The sequence below is a fragment of the Lolium rigidum genome, unplaced genomic scaffold (genome assembly GCF_022539505.1).
Source record: "Lolium rigidum isolate FL_2022 unplaced genomic scaffold, APGP_CSIRO_Lrig_0.1 contig_50670_1, whole genome shotgun sequence".
NCBI lineage: Eukaryota > Viridiplantae > Streptophyta > Magnoliopsida > Poales > Poaceae > Lolium > Lolium rigidum.
This window is the reverse complement of record NW_025900796.1, coordinates 1441-17129: the sequence shown is the minus strand read 5'-3', so window position 1 is coordinate 17129 and position 15689 is coordinate 1441. Positions and strand designations below refer to the sequence as shown.

Here is a 15689-nt window from a genome sequence, read left to right as displayed (position 1 = left end):
CCGAACAAACGTCGATAAACGACGATCTTCAATTGGAAGTAGCAACCACATCCGGCGCCAAGGTATATATATACATTGAGCCTCTGGTGATACAAACTTACTGATTTGAATAAATATGTGTGTACTAACGCGCGCGACTCTCTTTCTTATTTTAGCCCTCGGCCGGATCGTCGAAACAATCGAGTACGTCGTCAAAGCGTGGCGCAACCAAGACGCTGAAACAAGGAGAAATATATACCATCGAGGTTATCGACAGTGCAACCGGCAAGCCGCTGGAGCCCGAGAAGAACGCCACCAAGTTTATCAACCAATGCGGAGCCGTTGTTACAGACAACGTCTCGATCACCGTCCAGGAGTGGAATGAGCCAAAGAAGGCACGTCTTGGTTTCACTTTTGTCGAGAAGAGAACAAAAAAAGATTGCTTGCAAAAGCTTCTGGAACATGTCGTCCTACCTCCGGAATACCACAAATTCGATGAGGAGGGTAACAAGATTGAGGAAAACAAGAAGAGGAGGAAGCTACTCAAACAGTTCGCCCTTCAAAAGATGGCCAGTGCATTCCGGAAATTCAAGCAAAATCTAGCCCGTGACTATGTCAACCAGAACAAGACTCCGGATTTCAAAGGACAATATGAGAGACTGATGTCTACGGGTGCTTCTATTCTTGTAGACAGTGTTGGGCCTCCAAGAGTAGAGGTTTGTAGAACAACAGCAAGTTTCCCTTAAGTGGATCACCCAAGGTTTACCGAACTCAGGGAGGAAGAGGTCAAAGATATCCCTCTCATGCAACCCTGCAACCACAAAGCAAGAAGTCTCTTTTGTCCCCAACACACCTAATAGGTGCACTAGTTCGGCGAAGAGATAGTGAAATACAAGTGGTATGAATGAATATGAGCAGTAGTAACGGCGCCAGAAAAGTGCTTGCTGGCGTGCAGTTGATGGTAGTAATATTGCAGGAAGTAAACATGCAGCAGAACAGTAAACAAGCAGCGATAGCAGTATTTAGGAACAAGGCCTAGGGATCATACTTTCACTAGTGGACACTCTCAACATTGATCACATAACAGAATAAATAAATAGATGCTAGACTCTACACCCTCTTGTTGGATGATGAACACCACTAACTGTGTAGGATTACACGAACCCTCAATGCCGGAGTTAACAAGCTCCACAATATTCGATATTCATGTTTAAGTAACCTTAGAGTGCATGACAGATCAACATAACCAAACCAAGTACTAACATAGCATGCACACTTGTCACCTTCACACTACGAAAGGAGGAATAGATCACATCAATACTATCATAGCAATAGTTAACTTCATAATCTACAAGAGATCACAATCATAGCCTACGCCAAGTACTACACGATGCACACACTTGTCACCATTACACCGTGCGGGAGGAATAAACTACTTTAATAACATCACTAGAGTAGCACAGAGATAAATTGTGATACAAAACACATTGCAATCATAAAGAGATATAAATAAGCACTTCACTATGCCATTCATAACAGCGAATAAGTATTCTGTGAAATATAGCCTAAGAGACCCACACGGTGCACACACTGTCACCTTTACACACGTGGGACAAGGAGTCTCCGGAGATCACATAAGTAAAATCCACTTGACTAGCATAATGACATCTAGATTACAAGCATCATCATATGAATCTCAATCATGTAAGGCAGCTCATGAGATTATTGTATTGAAGTACATAGGAGAGAGATGAACCACATAGCTACCGGTACTGCCCCGAGCCTCGATGGAGAACTACTCCCTCCTCATGGGAGACAGCAGCGTTGATGAAGATGGCGGTGGTGTCGATGGAGGAGCCTTCCGGGGCACTTCCCCGTCCCGGCGGCGTGCCGGAACAGAGACTCCTGTCCCCCAGATCTTGGCTTCTCGATGGCGGCGGCTCTGGAAGGTTTTCTCTGGTTTCGTCGAACGTGGTAGGGTTTTCGCAACGGAGACCTTAAGTAGGCGGAAGGGCAGGGTCGGTGGAGTCCTGGTGGGGCCACACACTAGGCCGGCGCGGCTAGGGCTTGGGCCGCGCCGCCCTACTGTGTCCCCACCTCGTGGCCCCACTTCGTTTCCCCTTCGGACTTCTGGAAGCTTCGTGGAAAAATAGGACCCTGGGCGTTGATTTCGTCCAATTCCGAGAATATTTCCTTACTAGGATTTATGGAACCAAAAACAGCAGAAAACAGGAACTGGCACTTCGGCATCTCGTCAATAGGTTAGTTCCGGAAAACGCATAAATATGACATAAAGTATGCATAAAACATGTAGATATCATCAATAATGTGGCATTGAACATAAGAAATTATCGATACGTCAGAGACATATCGATAATTCCCAAGCTTAGTTCCTGCTCGTCCCGAGCAGGTAAAAGATAACAAAGATAATTTCTGGAGTGACATGCCATCATAACCTTGATCATACTATTGTAAGCATATGTAATGAATGCAGCGATCAAAACAATGGTAATGACATGAGTAAACAAATGAATCATAAAGCAAAGACTTTTCATGAATAGTACTTCAAGACAAGCATCAATAAGTCTTGCATAAGAGTTAACTTATAAAGCAATAATTCAAAGTAAAAGGTATTGAAGCAACATAAAGGAAGATTAAGTTTCAGCGGTTGCTTTCAACTTATAACATGTATATCTCATGGATAGTTGTCAATGCAAAGTAATATAACAAGTGCAATATGCAAATATGTAGGAATCAATGCACAGTTCACACAAGTGTTTGCTTCTTGAGGTGGAGAGAAATAGGTGAAGCTGACTCAACATAAAAGTAAAAGAAAGGTCCTTCAAAGAGGAAAGCATCGATTGCTATATTTGTGCTAGAGCTTTTATTTTGAAAACATGGAACAATTTTGTCAACGGTAGTAATAAAGCATATGTATCATGTAAATTATATCTTACAAGTTGCAAGCCTCATGCATAGTATACTAGTAGTGCCCGCACCTTGTCCTAATTAGCTTGGGTTAACACGGATTATCATCGCAATACACATGTTTTAACCAAGTGTCACAAAGGGGTACCTCTATGCCGCCTGTACAAAGGTCTAAGGAGAAAGCTCGCATTTGGATTTCTCGCTTTTGATTATTCTCAACTTAGACATTCATACCGGGACAACATAGACAACAGATAATGGACTCCTCTTTAATGCATAAGCATGTAGCAACAATTAATGTTCTCATATGAGATTGAGGATATATGTCCAAAACTAAAACTTCAACCATGATTCATGGCTTTAGTTAGCGGCCCAATGTTCTTCTCTAACATTATGCATGCTCTAACCATTTAATGAGTGGTAAATCTCCCTTACTTCAGACAAGACGAACATGCATAGCAACTCACATGATATTCAACAAAGAGTTTATGGCGTCCCCAGGAGCATGGTTATCGCACAACAAGCAACTTAATAAGAGATAAAGTGCATAAGTACATATTCAATACCACAATAGTTTTTAAGGCTATTTTGTCCCATGAGCTATATATTGCAAAGGTAAAGAATGGAAATTTTAAAGGTAGCACTCAAGCAATTTACTTTGGAATGGCGGAGAAATACCATGTAGTAGGTAGGTATGGTGGACACAAATGGCATAGTGGTTGGCTCAAGGATTTTGGATGCATGAGAAGTATTCCCTCTCGATACAAGGCTTAGGCTAGCAAGGTTATTTGAAACAAACACAAGGATGAACCGGTGTAGCAAAACTCACATAAAAGACATATTGTAAACATTATAAGACTCTACACCGTCTTCCTTGTTGTTCAAACTCTTTACTAGAAATTATCTAGACCTTAGAGAGACCAATTATGCAAACCAAATTTTAGCAAGCTCTATGTATTTCTTCATTAATAGGTGCAAAGTATATGATGCAAGAGCTTAATCATGAGCACAACAATTGCCAAGTATCAAGTTATTCAAGACATCATACCAATTACTACATGTAGCATTTCCCGTTTCCAACCAAATAGCAATGAACGAAGCAGTTTCAACCTTCGCCATGAACATTAAAAGCTAAGAACACATGTGTTCATACGAACCAGCGGAGAGTGTCTCTCTCCCACACAAGGATGAACTTATTCAAACATAAAAAAAAATAAACAGACGCTCCAAGTAAAGTACATAAGATGTGACCGAATAAAAATATAGTTTCAAGAGAAGAAACCTGATAAGTTGTCGATGAAGAAGGGGATGCCTTGGGCATCCCCAAGCTTAGATGCTTGAGTCTTCTTGAAATATGCAGGGATGAACCACCGGGGCATCCCCAAGCTTAAACTTTTCACTCGTCTTGATCATAGTATATCATCCTCCTCTCTTGACCCTTGAAAACTTCCTCCACACCAAACTCGAAACAAACTCATTAGAGGGTTAGTGCATAATCAAAAATTTCACATGTTCAGAGGTGACACAATCATTCTTAACACTTACGGACATTGCCCAAAGCTACTGGAAGTTAATGGAACAAAGAAATCCATCCAACACGACAAAAGAGGCAATGCGAAATAAAAGGCAGAATCTGTCAAAACAGAACAGTCCGTAAAGACGAATTTGAAAGTGGCACCAGACTTGCTCAGATGAAAATGCCCAAATTGAATGAAAGTTGCGTACATATCTGAGGATCAAGCACGTAAATTGGCAGATGTTTCTGAGTTACCTACAGAGAACACTGCCCAAATTCGTGACAGACAGAAATCTGTTTCTGCGCAGTAATCCAAATCTAGTATTGACTTTACTATCAAAGACCTTACTTGGCACAACAATGCAATAAAATAAAGATAAGGAGAGGTTGCTACAGTAGTAACAACTTCCAAGACTCAAATATAAAACAAAATTACTGTAGTAAAATAAACACATGGGTTATCTCCCAAGAAGTGCTTTCTTTATAGCCATTAAGATGAGCTCAGCAGTTTTAATGATGCACTCGCAAGAAATAGTATTTGAAGCAAAAGAGAGCATCAAGAGGCAAATTCAAAACAAATTTAAGTCTAACATGCTTCCTATGAAAAGGAATCTTGTAAATAAACAAGTTCATGAAGAGCAAAGTAACAAGCATAGGAAGATAGAACAAGTGTAGCTTCACATAGAGAGGTGTTTTAGTAACATGAAAATTTCTACAACCATATTTTCCTCTCTCATAATAACTTTCAGTAGCAACATGAGCAAACTCAACAATATAACTATCACATAAAGCATTCTTATCATGAGTCTCATGCATAAAATTATTACTCTCCACATAGGCATAATTAATTTTATTAGTTGTAGTGGGAGCAAATTCAACAAAGTAGCTATCATTATTATTCTCATCATCAAATATAGGAGGCATATTGTAATCATAATCAAATTTATCCTCCATAACAGACGATACTAAAAGACCAATATCATTATAATCATCATAAATAGGAGGCAAAGTATCATCAAAGTAAATTTTCTCATCAATGCTTGGGGGACTAAAAATATCATGCTCATCAAAGCCAGCTTCCCCAAGCTTAGAATTTTCCATATCATTAGCAACAATGGTGTTCAAAGCGTTCATACTAATATGTTCCATAGGTTTTTAATTTTCGCATCAAACCATCCATGTCTTAAATCAGGAAATAGAATAAGAAGCTCATTGTTGTCCATTATGCCTAACTAGTGTAAACAAGAAACAAAAAGATGCAATTGCAGGATCTAAAGGAAATAGCTTCGAGCACACACACAACGGCAACAGAAAAGTACTTTACCTGGGACCGGAGTATGAGAGCCTTTTACCTTTCCTCCCCGGCAACGGCGCCAGAAAAGTGCTTGATGTCTACGGGTGCTTCTATTCTTGTAGACAGTGTTGGGCCTCCAAGAGCAGAGGTTTGTAGAACAGCGGCAAGTTTCCCTTAAGTGGATCACCCAAGGTTTATCGAACTCGGGGAGGAAGAGGTCAAAGATATCCCTCTCATGCAACCCTGCAACCACAAAGCAAGAAGTCTCTTGTGTCCCCAACACACCTAATAGGTGCACTAGTTCGGCGAAGAGATAGTGAAATACAAGTGGTATGAATGAATATGAGCAGGTAGTAACGGCGCCGAGAAAAGTGCTGTCTAGCGTGCGGTTGATGGTAGTAATATTGCGGGAAGTAAACATGCAGCAGAACGAGTAAACAAGCAGCGATAGCGAGTATTTAGGAACAAGGCCTAGGGATCATACTTTCACTAGTGGACACTCTCAACATTGATCACATAACGAGAATAAATAAATAGATGCTAGACTCTACACCCTCTTGTTGGATGATGAACACCACTAAGCGTGTAGGATTACACGAACCCTCAATCTTTGGAGTTAACAAGCTCCACAATATTCGATATTCATGTTTAAGTAACCTTAGAGTGCATGACGGATCAACATAACCAAACCAAGTACTAACATAGCATGCACACTTGTCACCTTCACACTACGAAAGGAGGAATAGATCACATCAATACTATCATAGCAATAGTTAACTTCATAATCTACAAGAGATCACAATCATAGCCTACGCCAAGTACTACACGATGCACACACACTGTCACCATTACACCGTGCAGGAGGAATAAACTACTTTAATAACATCACTAGAGTAGCACACGGATAAATTGTGATACAAAACACATTGTAATCATAAAGAGATATAAATAAGCACTTCACTATGCCATTCATAACAGCGAATAAGTATTCATGTGAAATATAGCCTAAGAGACCCACACGGTGCACACACATCGTCACCTTTACACACGTGGGACAAGGAGTCTCCGAAGATCACATAAGTAAAATCCACTTGACTAGCATAATGACATCTAGATAACAAGCATCATCATATGAATCTCAATCATGTAAGGCAGCTCATGAGATTATTGTATTGAAGTACATAGGAGAGAGATGAACCACATAGCTACCGGTACAGCCCGAGCCTCGATGGAGAACTACTCCCTCCTCATGGGAGACAACAGTGTTGATGAAGATGGCGGTGGTGTCGATGGAGGAGCCTTCCGGGGGCACTTCCCCGTCCCGGCGGCGTGCCGGAACAGAGACTCCTGTCCCCCAGATCTTGGCTTCGCGATGGCGGCGGCTCTGAAAGGTTTTCTCTGGTTTCGTCGAACGTGGTAGGGTTTTCGCGACGGAGACCTTAAGTAGGCGGAAGGGCATGGTCGGTGGAGTCCTGGTGGGGCCACACACTAGGCCGGCGCGGCCAGGGCTTGGGCCGCGCCGCCCTCATGTGTCCCCACCTCGTGGCCCCACTTCGTTTCCCCTTCGGACTTCTAGAAGCTTCGTGGAAAAATAGGACCCTGGGCGTTGATTTCGTCCAATTCCGAGAATATTTCCTTACTAGGATTTCTAGAACCAAAAACGACAGAAAACGAGAGCGGCACTTCGGCATCTCGTCAATAGGTTAGTTCCGGAAAACGCATAATAATGACATAAATTATGCATAAAACATGTAGATATCATCAATAATGTGGCATGGAACATAAGAAATTATCGATACGTCGGAGACGTATCAGAGACTGAAACATGATTGGCCAGAATCTGTGAGGCAAAAGAAATCGGAGCAGTTCATTGAAATATCAGAAAAAATAAGGAAAATGCGGCTAAGAAGGAGTACAATCATATTATGGGGCCAGGAGGGTATCGCCTTTGGGGGCCTAGGTGGGAGAAGATGGAGAACGAGCTGAGGACGCGAGGAATCCGTCCGGAGTACGGAGGGATGGGACCCAAGAGCCAAAAGCTGGTGGTACGGGCATGGGGGAACGCTACACCCGGAGACAGGGGCGTGTGTTCACCGGAACGTATCGTTTAAACCCACCCAAGCCCTTATTGACGCAATGAGGGATGCTCAAATGGGGAAGATCAAGTTCAACAGAGAGAACGACGCCCTAACAAAAGCCCTCAGGAATCCTGAACACGGAGGACGTGTACGAGGCATGGGGAACATTCCGTGGAAAATAGGGTTCTCCCAGAACGATGACCCGTATGGTTACAGAAGCCGTAAGAGAAAGATGGATCGGGATGCAGATGTTGTGGCGCGGTTGGTATCGGAATTCGATACGATGAAGAAAACCGTGAGTATAGTAGTACAAGAAAGATCGGCAGGCTAGGGCGCATGAAGATCATCCAGCGGATCTCGGAAGCCGACGGCGGATGAGAAGCAGCGTGGCTTCCACGGAGAACCCGCCGGCTAATGATAATGCACCGGCGATCGATATTACTGCACCGGAGCCTCCTCGCTACCCCGTGGACGATGTAAAGGAGATGAAAGAATGTCATCTGCATTATCCAATTGGGAACATGTCCACGAAAGTAGCCATCGGCAGTGCTTTACCATGTGAGCCTGGAGCACTCCACCACAACAACCCCATTCCGAGATGGCTATGCTCGTGTCACGGTGGAGGAAATAGTCCCGGGGTTTGAGGAGCTGGAGATTGACATTGCTACACCCGAAGGAGAGAAGACTTGGAGGTGTCAAGCGCCGGTTCATTCTATGGAAAAAGAAGTTAATCAAGTTTCCGGGCGAGGCGCCAAGGCAAACAAGTCCACCCCCTCGGGTGGTGGTGGCGGTGGCGGTGGCGGTGGTGGTGGTGGTGGTTCACCTACACCTCCTTCACGTCAGCCGACGCCGCCCCCCAATTCACCTCCGGCGGGTAATCAGCCGCCGCCCCCCAGTCCTCGTCCGGCGGGTGAGCAGACGCCGCCCCCCAATCCACCTCCGGCGAAGAAGCAGAAGCAGTCCTGGGTTATTAACCCGGGCCCTTATGTACCTAGAACCACAAAGGTACCAGAGCCATCACTGAAGCCTCTCATCCCGAGACCTTGGGAACTTAGTGTCGAGGAAAATGCAGCGGTCGTGGCTGCTCAGCATGAGAAATGGAAGGCGGACTGCAAGAAGAAAAGAGAGGGCGAGCCCAAGCCAGTATTTTCTGAGAATGAAAAGGAGTGGGCTAAGTCATTTTTGAACACACCGTCCCAAGCCGCGAAGAATCTGCCTGACGACTATGCACGTGAACTTCGTAGGCAAGCACTCACGTTCAAGAGGAACAAAGAGTTGGCGGAGAAGCAGGAGAAGAAAGCCTTGGAGGAGGTCGAGAAAGAATTAGCAAGTAAAAAAGGGGGGAAAAAAGTTGCCCAGCTCGGGGAACAAAGTAAACAATCGATCGCCCCGCTCATAGTGAAAGCCGCCGGTCCGGATGCCCCCGATATCATAGCAGCTGCGGCAGCACAGGGATTGAGCGCTAACGAGTGCCAGAGAACAAGCGGCCAACTTAGGTATCACTCTTCGTGCACTGTTAGTCCTTGATGAGGCGCCAATGAAGGAGGTAGTAATTACATATGTGCGGAATGGGCCCCTCGTCGAGCCTGCGCAGGAAAAGGATCTACCTCAACAAATGAAAAATCTGCTAAATTGGTACAAGGGTTACATAAAAAATAAAAACGCCAAAGAATATATTTATGCGGAAGTTAGACATGAGCATCACTTCAAACATTACTATGTAACAGTTAATGTGAGTGAATTGTTCCAGCTGTTCAATCTGCGCGAGCTCGACAAATCTATCATCAGTTGCTATGTTCTGTAAGTGATTTATTAATTTCTACCCCATCTCGTTCAATGCCTGCACTATATATATATATATATATATATATATATATATATATATATATATATATATATATATATATATATATATATATATATCGACGCGGATTTGCTACCCGCATGGCTAGCTATGCACCCCCTATTGGCCATCCGATATAGTGAGCAAAAAATTGAAGGGATCAAGATGCTTATGGATGACAATGGAATCATCTAACGTCTGCTACCTCCCCCGTCTAGAGACGTTAGACTGCTGCTAGCTGTAATTGTAATATGCATTGTAATACAGATGAAAGTTACAGTTTTAAGTACAGACGTAATTGCAACATGAATGGTAATACAGTCCGAAGTTCACTACAGGCTCAAGATTAAAACTGTAGCAACAAAAATGAAATAGTAACAAGCATGGTATATTGCTGTCAAAACTTCACTTAGAACTATAGTTCCCACTGACATTCGTTTTGACATGCTACATCTTAGTCCTAACTTAACTTTTACAATGCATGTTACGGATGAAAAAGCTCCCCAATTCTAACTGCTAATTCCATGGTTCATTAAGATGGTAATTCTGATAGATGTGTCTGATTGCCCTGGCGGGGGCAATGTCCATGAAAACTGCAGTTCGTCTGGTCTATTAAAACTGCAGATGCGATGGTCCGCTGCATGGTTTGCCACCTCTTACACAAAGAAACTGTAGTATCTTCATACCACATGGAACCAATCTAGCTTGTTTAGAATGCAGGATTAACATTTTGCCGAATCTGAAAGAAAATGTAGTATCGACATGTCATGACTTCACTTAATCAAGTTACATACATGAGTACACAGATATGACTCTTTAAATGATGTACAGCGATTTCAGCGGAAATTCATCACTCTGTACGGAAAACAACATCGGTTCCTAGATCCACCTTGATCTGCTTCTGCGCTGTGCGGCGATCGAGCTTGGAGCTTGTGGTGGCGATCTGCCGGGGCGGCAAGGTCCATACAGCGTTCAAACACCAACTTCAGATAACAGTGTTCATCTCAGAAAAAAATCAGTAGAGGTTAGATTTGAAGAGTGAAAACTTGATCTTTTGGTTGTATAAGCATAGCCTAAACAGTTGGTACACAAATTGATTAGTTTTTCCGGCACCTCGAAAGAACATCCCACTATGCTCTCTTCTAGAATTCTAGTTCCTTTTACCTCAACCATTGGTCTATGTCTTGGCTAGCAGCACGTCAAGAATTAAATGATTTCAGCATTTCCATGTCCTAATGTAGCTAGCAGCTCCTTAATACGAACTTGATTTGTTTTCTTACCCATTCAGTAAAACCTAGCAAAAAATTATACCCAAAATAAAGAAACTAATCGAGGGACGAGAGAGGGACGGCTGCATATTTGGATCCAAAATTATTGAAGCTAGAATACATCAAACACCAATTCGATTTTTTGTCCAAAAATAGAACGTCAGACAGATACGTTGTCCCTGAAAATTCCAACGGAAATACAGTGCAGTTCATCTGAATCTAGAACACACTCGCACAAGAAATCCCAACAGAATAACAACTTGGATCTGGACTGGGAAAACGTCTGGTATAGCAAATCAACATGGACCTGATTCCCCAAACAGTGAATCAAAACAAGGTCGAAGAAAAATAAAGAGAAGAAACAAAACCAGATCAAGAAACGGCCAAGACCAAACCGCTCAAACTGCTTCCCATGCCCACAGCCGGGTGAATCTTCACTGTCGGGTCGGGGATCCTGCATGGAGACACCGCAGCAGCACGCGAGGGCTGAGCTTGGGCTCTGGCTCGCTATCCATCTTCGGTTGGGGAGCGGCGGAGGTGCTGGCCCCAGTCCCTGGCTCTCTGGTGCGGTGCTGCTGCGGGGGAAAGATGCGGCGGATGGATGCGGAAGCCTCGCGCGGTGGTGGATTGGGTGGGGAGGGGAAGTGTACGGGTGGGGAAGGCGGGGTTGAGGACGCGGTGAATAGTGCGGCCTCTGCGTTTTGAGTATTAATGAGCGTATATGCTACTCTCCTTGTAATGTTGTAGTGTGACAGCCTGGTGCGTGGTGCTCTCGATAAAACGACGTGAATGAGATCCGTTAGAAATCGTGCTCTCGCAAAAGGATTCGATGGTGTGTATAGTATATCGGACAGCTCTAAGGATATGCATAGCTAGCCATGTGGGTAGCCCACTATTTTGCATATATATATATATATATATATATATATATATATATATATATATATAGAGATGCGCTATTTGGCTCCCTGGGGGCAGAATATTATTCTGCACCCCGCCCATCCCACACGCGAGACCGTCCCAGCCGAACGACCGGCGACTCGTTCAGCCCTGTGCGTGCCATAATAAACTGGCTGCATGCGTTGTAAGATTCTGTTCCTCTCTTCCTTCCTCAGCCGTAGAATATAACCACTGTTGTGTTGTAAGAAAGTTATGGGCACCGTAAGTTTCTGTAAAGTTTGGTTAAGCAGCCAAACGGGCATGGATGTGACATCTATTGTACCATTAGAAGTATGAAAAAATACATATTATTCATCCTATGGCCAAACGACATAAGTATTTTAGCAATTAGATTACGCTCAAACTAGGAATTAATGTGCACCTAATGTAATTTTTTTACACATTCCATTGTACCATTAGGATCTTAAAAGAATATTAAGCAACCATCAAACAGATTCAAATGGCGTGATTAAAGAAAAGTTATCAGCAAGCCACGCTCCGCCTTCTGCTCGCAATACACATAATGTCATGTAAATAATTAAATACATTTCTTCCCATTAAAAATTGGATAAAATGTGACCTAAGAATTCCAGGTGCCAACACAGTATAAGAATCCTGGCATAAATAAAGTGTCATGATGACTGGAGAGCATTGTAACACTGATGCACAATCGCATCCATAAGAACTACTACAAGCGTGGACTCATTTGCCCTACAATAAACAGTGGAAACAATCTATGTAACAAATTACATTGTCCAAATGGCAGAATCATCTGTGGAGTGAAATGCTAGTTCCTTTCCATTTGCCATAATTGCCAGGCTTGCTTAGTTGAGAGCAGAAGCTATATGCCATTCCCGTTTAATGTTGAGCACTTGATGTTTGATGTCTGAAATGGTAGAAAAAACTATAAGGAAATTTCAAAAAGTGTACACAAACATATAGATAAGAAGCAAATTAAGCTTTGGTTATAACATGTGATTGTATGGCATCGCATTGCCGTCGATCTGGCCATGGAAAACTTGTTCAGTTGCCTTGCCACATTCACATCAGAGCCATGGGCAGTGGTTGTGTGCTGCGTAATTCGTCAGTACATGGGCAGTGGTTGACCTTTGGAGACCTGGCCACCCATCGAAGCCACAGATTGCTACCTGTCGCTAAAGCTAGCAACAAGCTGCCCATAGTTTCAGAACCAGAGAGTCTCTTATAGCTACTGGCCTAGTGCTGATGTGACAAAATGGAAATGATCAATAACATACTGGATTTTTTAAAGCATGGATATAATCACGTGGATGAATAAATACTAAATGGGGCCAAAGAAAAGCATGTCTATAGCAGTGGTACAGCTACTTTATTATTGTTCATTTTCTACAAAATCTGCATGCCAACAAGCTAAGCAGTATAGTTCATCAAAAAATCATCGTACATCAGCTACGATGAATACATGACAGTGCTGAAGCCGCAGAATAACTAAATAAGTTGTATTAGCATACATAGCTTTATTTGCTAAAGCTGTATTTTATTATTCTGTTGAAGAGTCTACCTACAGACCTACACTTGATCACTGATATGTACAAAGTCATGTTGGTTTCGGTGCTGTCACGGTTTAAATTTCTGAACAAACATTTAGGTCGACTCTGGGGGCGGTGACAGGGAATTAGTTTTTTTTACATACTATTTGCTTACAGCATTACATACATTTTTCCTGATGCAAGCAAGTTATAGCATAGTTCCAGTCTTCACTAGGATATTACCTCCTTTGTTCAGTCAATCAATGCAAGGCCACTTCATCTCAATTGTTACCCACAAAAGAAGTGTTTTACCACATCTATGGTTGCAAGAGTAGCACAAATTTAAATCTAGCATGCCCACTAGCACTAGATTGGAGGTACCATTGCAGCAAACAACTAAGAAATTATGCATAAGTACTTATCGCAAGCTTTATTTTTTACAGCAACAAACTTATGGCGAGTAAAACTGAACAATTGCTAACCAAAATGATGCACAATGGGCAAGAATAGACCGACACTTACTCATCCAAATTGGTAGCAAATGGGTTGGTACTGAAGAGTACCAGTGGGAAATGTAGAAGCAACCAACGCCAAATCACAGGTTGCGTACCACCGAAATCAGCAAGGAAGCAAATCGACACAGCTACATCATTAAAAAAATGGAAATTACCTCTCCAAAAGCAGCCTCTCACCTTGGGATGATTTAAATCACAAACAACAATTACGGCGCAGCTCTGATGCCACACAATAAGTAAATATACAGAAAATGTGACTGAAAACATAACCATCAGTAATTTAGGAGACCTAACTATTGGGCTACTCACAGGTACCAATTGCAAAAAAAAAACTTCCATAAATGGATTATGCCATAAATTTCAGTATTCGTTTATGTAAAACTGGTGTGAAACTTCGATACTGTGAGACACTGTTAACTTGTTAAGTATGCAGTCCAACCGTGTATACGTATAGTATTAGCTTTTAGTTACATGTCTGTGCTATCTCGCGAGAGTTGCTTCTATGCGACTCACGCTAGCGGCTGACTAGGCTAACTAAGTTACAGAGTAGCTCCTTCCTTGATAGATATGACTCCCACTGATGCTTTTGGTTTGCGGACATAACACACATACAATGTGGCATCGCGCACACACATATTAATCGCTTGAGGATCAGCAGATTAAGGTAAAAAAATTACATAAAATTTGTATAGATTCAGTAAATTTACGATAATAATTTGGATCAGAGGATTTCTTATTAGTGATTGATTTACAAGGATGTACATACACACATATATATCTAGCGGTTATAGCACCCAAACCTTGCAGGATTTCTTATTAGTGATTGATTTACAAGCATGTACATTCACACATATCTATCTAGATGGAGTACGGCAACTAAAAAAATCTGATGGAATAATTTCGAAACAACAGCGACTCACCTTGGCGTATAATCCCACCAAGTAGCAGATGCGTGGATGAAGTGATGCGGAGCTTGCCGGACGCAAGTAGTAGTAGCCGATGCCTGATGGTGTGGCCGGCTGGCACCAGATGTAGGAGAAGCGGCGCAAGTATTCTTGTTGGCGAGGCGCGCTGGAACCGCCGGAGACGACAGCGGGGAGCGGGCGGCTCGGGCCAGCGGCGCCCGAGTTCGATCGTCCGGCGCCCGGTGAAGTGTGGAAGCCGACGCCCGTCTGGCCGCCTTCCGCTGACGACGTCGCCGGCCGATTCCAGAAACTTCAAGCCCCAATCGATTCAGGCGGCCGAGGACAGCCGCCGCTCGCCGCGATCCCCAGCTTACGCCGCTCACCGCACGCCGTAATCCCAAGACGAAGGTGCTCGCCGCCGGCAGCAATCTCGATTGAAGCCGCTCGCCGCCGGCCTCAATACACACCAGTCGCTCGCCGGCCGCACCACTCCGCCCGGCGATTCTCACAACCGCACGCACGCACTGGATTTGATGAATATGGGTTAGCTCCCAGCACGGCAGCACCCCACGACCATAAACATTGAGGAACCGTCCATGTAAGAAAAAAGGGAAAAACTACCGGGCGCTGTGGGTCAGATTCGGTGAGCCCAGAGAAACCGGCTCGGTCGATCGACCTGGGTGCAGAATAAGTAATTCTGCACCCGGGGTGTCTAATAGAGTTTCTATATATATATATATATATATATATATATATATATATGTTGTCCTAACTATATTGTTGTGTACGCTATTATGCAGATTGAAGAAGCGGGAAATGCGAATAAGGAGCATCCATGATGTTGGGTTCATTGACCCACACATCGTTAATTCATATGTGATAGAACACCACCCCGCCGACGTGGAGGAAGACTCGT

General features: G+C 43.3%; 1 long non-coding RNA gene across 2 annotated transcripts; it reads right to left on the bottom strand.

Moving 5' to 3' along the window:
* Nucleotides 1-12380: 12380 nt before the first annotated feature.
* LOC124681637 lies at nucleotides 12381-14971 on the bottom strand. Of its 2 annotated transcripts, XR_006995979.1 has the most exons (3): nucleotides 14789-14971; nucleotides 13876-13996; nucleotides 12381-13066 (listed from the first exon to the last, which is right to left on the bottom strand). It is a non-coding gene; the product is annotated as an uncharacterized LOC124681637 (long non-coding RNA). The 2 variants fall into 2 exon arrangements; XR_006995978.1 differs by lacking the exon at nucleotides 14789-14971 and having other exon boundaries at nucleotides 13876-14371.
* Nucleotides 14972-15689: the final 718 nt, after the last annotated feature.